The following is a 6271-nucleotide window of genomic DNA, read 5'->3' as shown; positions in this document are numbered from 1 at the left end:
GGCGATTTCATTGGACGTGGGAGGAATTAATGGTTGAAATTAAACATCAATGGTTTTAATAAAGCAGTGGAATTTGACTAGCAATAAGTGTTTTTGTTTACGTTATGAATATGTCATTCCACGAAGTCACGCTTAGTAATTCTAAATTCCTCTGGCTCCATCACCTCTCGCCATATAGCGTTCCCTCAGGAACTGAAATCGGTCTTTCTTTTTAACCTTCTGAATCCAAAATGGTTAATTCACGGAGTTTGGAAGTTTATTTCAAATAACAGTCGCTTTGGATCAAAGAATCACTAATTGCTCTCCTAGACCTTCATCTGTCAACATAACTGTTTCCCGATATAGACAATCACGGTGCTGAAGTCGACTTAAAGCTCAAGTGTAGCTACCGCACCACATTTAAGATTATATTTAAGTGAAGTCACTTAAGTTAAGTGTGTAGCAAGGTACGTATAATAGGAGGTGGTCTCAGCTGAAACTCCGTGCGGGCGTGACGTCACGAAGTTCCCAGCGTAGACGTATGCCAGGGAATAACAAGCAGGAACCGGGTCTTGATATCGCCTTTCCGCTTCAAATTCTTATGAGTTACTATAAAAATATCGTTATTAGCCATTAGATTACGTTGTATACTCTTCCGGAATGTCCCTGTTTCCTTTTCAATCGCATCATAAGACTATCAAAGTAAGCAGAATTATCGTATTCTACATCCTATAGTTTCATCCATAAAATATCGCAATGTATCATGCTATTTGAAATTATAAACTCATAAGAGGAATAAGCTACCGTAAAAAAATAGTTTAACACGTATTTTATTTTAGTATTTTTAACTTTAAAATTTAAACTGAAAACCAGGACTGCAGATTCGTAGCCACTCCAAAATTGCAAATGGAATTCTATTGATATCAAGATAAAACATTTACATGTAATGTAAATATGTGTGACAACTATTATTTTGGCTAAAAATAAATATCCTCTGTTAATTGAAGACTGATCTGAGCTAAGTCAGCACCAGCAGTAGTTAATTCGCCACAAAAAAGTAATTAAGGGAAAACTATAAGCGTGCCTTAGACAAGTTTTTATGCTTTTACAGGACGTTTTTCCGGGTATGGAACTTATATATTAACATGGTAAATCATATCTGAAAGTACTAGTATTAATCTCATGCCCACAAAGTAGCAATGCTTACTATGGAATAATTTGAGCTTTAGGAAAGTAAAATATAAGCTGAGAAACAAGATCGAAGGTATTCCGCACATAATTTCCAAGTAAACTTCCATTAAGGTAGTGCAATGAACAGAATCGAGCACGAATCTGGTCAATTTTAAGGGCTGACTAATCAGAAATATTATCACTCCCCGAAATAAGACAAGAACAACTACGGAAACCACAACCTAACATGCAGTACATGTGCTTTTCATGAGAGTTGCAGCATGGATAACAGCTGCATCAAATGGAATCACAGACATAGGTATTAAAAAGGAAAACAATTCACATTTTTCAAACTTATATAATGTAAGTACACACATGTCAAATGTTACATTTTCAGAATGATATAAGAACGCCATTGAAACTATAAGATATCATATTAGTTAATATAGATACTTAATATTATTTATACAATCAATGCAAAGTAAGCAACTTAAAAATAAATCTTAAGTACAAATGATGGAACAATTCTATTGAAAAAGTTTCAAATTACAGAGAGAGAATAGGAGATGAAAGCCGCCACGCATATTCCATTAATTGTTGCTGGAATAGCCGAACCTGTAATTGAAAATGTGTATTAATTGCTGAGCTTGATTAGACCAAAAAAACAAAGAATTTAATAATTTCAATGAATATCATCAGAGTGATATATACATTAAATGGTCAGTATCATCAATCATCATACATTCTAAAACCTTTGGATATCTATCAAACAGGCTATCACTCAAGTTTCTAATTCATCTTTCAAGGTTTGTACTACAAGAAGACAATGATTGAGCACTTTCAATTAGCAGTATTAGCAATGTACAATAATAACAGCAAAATGAAACTATAAAACATAATGATATGATATAACCATTACACAACAACCATTTTTCTTCGACAAAAAGATTTCGATATTTACCAAAATATCTGCATTTATAATTAAATTTAATAACTACAATCATAAAAAACTAATACATTTCTCAATCATGACCATTGTATTTTTTATGACTACTGAAAATAATAAGGTATAAAACCTGGCAACTTACCAAACAGCAGAAGAGGTAGATGAATTTCACATTCAATAGACATTTCCAAGCATATCCACAACTTAATGTTTCTCACCATGAAGATATAAAAACTGAATGAATCCAAATAAAACCATAACGGAATGTTAACTAGATATCCTTCAATCACTAACAAAACATAATAATTCTCTAGGTAGGCCGAAACAATTGACATTTCTGGAAAGAAACAAAATTAAAAACAGGATTTCAGAATGGCATTGAATTAATGGAAAAGCCAAACTTACCGGCGGACAGAAGAATGACCTTAGGTACTACATTGCTAACAATCTTTGTGGACTACTGATATACATATTCATATATACATATTCCTCACGGACACATTCAAATAGGTATAATACGAATCAGGATGAAGTGATAACTATTTCTGTAAAAGAAAGGAATTGTTATAAAGGATCCTCAGAAGGGCAGTGAATTTATCTTTGACAAAACAATACTTACCTGTCTAAAGAAATATTCTCAATTATTATGAAGTTACTTCAACCTCATATTCCAGTTACCCAAAGATTTCAAGTCAAAGTACATTGTAGCCGCAAATTGCTTCCACGGCTGAGCCACGATGCTAGGAACCCTAGGAACTCTGATGAAGCGAAAGGCAATGTGGAACTTCATGACGTCACGCGCTTCCTCCCCCACTTTCAGCTGAGACCACCTCCTATTATACGCACCTTGAGTGTGTAGTGTAGACAAGGCATAAGGTGTGATACAAAAAAAAAGAAAAACAGTGAGCGCTCCCAAGCGCCAGCATAAAAAAAGGTAACATTGTACAGATATTTTAATTTTTTGTGGGTTTTCTATGCATTGCGCCAAAATCAAACAAAGAAAAGAAGCAATCTCCTATTGCAAAACCTGCAGCCTTATACCAGATGCGTTGGACCAAAGGACCGGGGGTCTGGGGAATTTCCCCCTGCCGAAGGGGGTTTCGGGTATCTATAGGGTATTTGGAATTTTCGAGACTCAAAAACGGTTTTTTTTGCTAATTCTTTGATGAAGAAAGGCACTGCTGCGAACGTGTTGTAGGTAGTTTTATTTGTAAAAGTTATATGGTGGTCATCTGCATACTACCCCGCAAGCTGCCTCAATAGGCGGTGGGTGTCAGGAAACCCGTCGTATTCGTATGAAAAGCAAATGTTCAAACGAAATTAAGCCTAGTATTTATTAAAGTCCTTTGTCATGCGGTGGAAAAACGAATTCACTCACCTATCCGTTCGCCTACTATCTCTCTCAATTTATCGCTTCTGTCAGGCCTGAAAATGGAGTAGGGCTCTAATACGGTGATCTCCGTGTCGCTCTTAAAAATATCCATTCTCAACTGCTCAAGCAATGTAAGCTTAACGCGCAGCCTCCAATCTCTCTAGCGGCTCCCAACCAAATTCGTTTAACAGCTGTGTAACGCTTTCTTTACACCCGAAGTAGTTTTTGGCGAATCGAAAATCTTGATAGGTTGGTGGGAATGAAACTTTCAATTACAATTAATTTATTATCGTGGGCCATTTGGCCATGAGATAATTTACAAGTGCACAACGAATCAGTAAAAATCATTTGACAGAGGTTCGAAGAAAAAAAAACACTACGACAAGGCTCAATAAATGCAAAAAGTAGAGAAAAACAAAATATAAACCTATATAAGCATATACGTCCAATTGCATCCCGAATGCGGATACCGTTTAAAACCTATGGTTCCACTCGTTGGTTGTCATGATGTCTCGACGGTTAACTCTATGACCTTTGACCCCCATTGCGACCCTCGAAGTTCCAAAAATCGACAATACGGATCAAGGAACTGCAAAAATGACCTGACACCCTTTAAAACCTATGGTTCCAGTCGTTGGTTGTCGTGACGACGTTTAACTCAATGACCTTTCTCCCCATTATGACTTCGGGGGTCAAAAAATCAACGATACGGATCTATGAACTGCAAAATCGACTCTGGCACCCTTTTAAACCTACGGTTCGATACGTTGGTTGTGATGATGGTCCCACATTTACCTCTAATGATCTTTGACCTCCTTATTAACCTTGGAGGTCAATCAGTGGATAATACGGGTATTAGTATCGTATAATATCATTGACTTGGGCACCATTTAAAACCCATGGATCGACACCTTTGTTGGTACGCTATTCTTTTTGCCACCCTTATGATATTGGCTGTGACCTTACTTGGTCAACGGTTGAATTTTTGTAAATAAAAGTATTATTTTTGGTTGTTGTACTCGTTGCTTCCAAGTAAGATGTTTATCAAATGATACACCAAGGTTCTTATTGAGGCCTTCAAGAGGAGAGACTCCACAGTAACCACTGCCGTCTATCTTTAATCCCTCTCTTAAATAAAATGATTCATAAAAGATTTGTAAGACTGACCTCCTGAAATACTCTTCAGGATTTTCTGCGGGCGCGTTGATTCCGTTTCTTTGACGTATGCGTGTTCTTTGTGTTGATATTAAAAGCCCCAGCTCATCTGCTACTTCAAGTGAGTTTTCGTACAGACGGTTGAACTCAAGTTCGGCTTCGTGTCGATTATTTTTTAGATTCTCCAAAATATCAGTTACGTTAACTGAAGCAGAAGAGATATCCTTCTTAAGGCTTTGCAACTTTTACCTAGTCAAACCAAGGGAGTAGGCTAAAACTTCAATGCCAACATCAAATTCACTTTTTTGATGGTGCAGGATAATATGTTCACTTGAGGCGTTTTTTTGTCGCTCAAAAGTTTTCTACTGGCATAGTAATTTTTTCAGTACAATTGAGGACAGGAACAATTGACTCTTTAAGAGGTGATAAGGCTACCATGTTTCTCGACCCTTGGGGTAGAATAGAAGTAATAAAGTTGTAATAATTTAAATTTTGAGTATATTTTATCCCTGAACACAAAATCACGTAGAAGAAAAGCAAAAAAAATGATTATTGACTAGGTCCATTGATATTTGACAGATACTGATAAAAATACTTTTTTTAACTACAAATTCTATAATATAAAGATCGAAGTCAAAATAAAATTAAAAAATAACAATGTATCCGAATATTTTACCTTTTGTGTATTTCTCTGCTGGACATTTTCAATTAGCCAGCTGATTTATATGGACGAAATAAATTGTTAAACATTATCAACATACGCACATAGCCCTGATGACGATGGACGACTCGGCCATCGAAACGTCGGCAGAGATGGAGAACCTTATCCGATGGCAATCCCGAATAAACTTCAACATTATCTACATACTAATAAAAACGAATTGCTGTTTGTTAATCTCGCTAAAACTCGAAAACGGATGGACCGAATTGAATAATTTTAGATATATAATATTTGTGTAAGTCTACGAAAAGTTCAAAAGGTGAGAATAGTTTTTCGGATGGCCCATGAGACCCTGGAATGGGTCCTGAATCATGTCTATAAAAAATACATGTGAGGTTCGTTATTAATCCCTGCAGACCTTTTTTCTTGTATATATTTAAATTAGAGATAATGGTAACATATATCATTGAAAAGAAAAAAATGCAAATTCTTAAATTGATTTTCGTTTTCCTCGTGGTTTACCGTGAATTTCGAAAAAATCAAAATAATGCTGATATTTGAGCGTTCGGCTTACTTTTCTCTTTGATGGCCATCAGTATTGTTAATGTAATTCGGCATCTCTTTTAAAGTTTATTCACTTCGCATAAATATTCTCAAATAAGCTGTGCATAACTTTCCAAATTATTTCTTTCCCGTGTTTTCACCTTAACAATATATGTGAGGCCAAAGTTGAACAAATTTAGGGAAAAACGACCAACCTCGATTTTTTCTGAAAACTGCCAAATTTATCCTCGTGCCGTGGTTTCATGAATAGTTTTATGGACAAAACTGTTATACCATCTTAATTGAAACTTCTTTTTCTTACATTTAAGGGGTTTTTAAAGATTTTGTTTCATCAATAAGCATAGATATATAACAAAATGGCGGAGCCTGTTGTCAGCCCATTTTTTTACATAAACGTCGAGAAAAAGTAGATATTGCCTAGAGT

The 6271-nt window shown here is 35.6% G+C and overlaps 1 long non-coding RNA gene across 1 annotated transcript; it reads right to left on the bottom strand.

Annotated features, from left to right (window-relative positions):
- Positions 1 to 1534: 1534 nt before the first annotated feature.
- LOC124165916 lies at positions 1535 to 2850 on the bottom strand. Its single transcript, XR_006866355.1, has 3 exons — positions 2715 to 2850; positions 2238 to 2640; positions 1535 to 1764 (listed from the first exon to the last, which is right to left on the bottom strand). It is a non-coding gene; the product is annotated as an uncharacterized LOC124165916 (long non-coding RNA).
- Between the last annotated feature and the right edge of the window lie 3421 nt (positions 2851 to 6271).

This window comes from Ischnura elegans, chromosome 9, assembly GCF_921293095.1.
Source record: "Ischnura elegans chromosome 9, ioIscEleg1.1, whole genome shotgun sequence".
Classification (NCBI taxonomy): Eukaryota; Metazoa; Arthropoda; class Insecta; order Odonata; family Coenagrionidae; genus Ischnura; species Ischnura elegans.
This window is presented reverse-complemented; position numbering and strand designations above follow the sequence as displayed.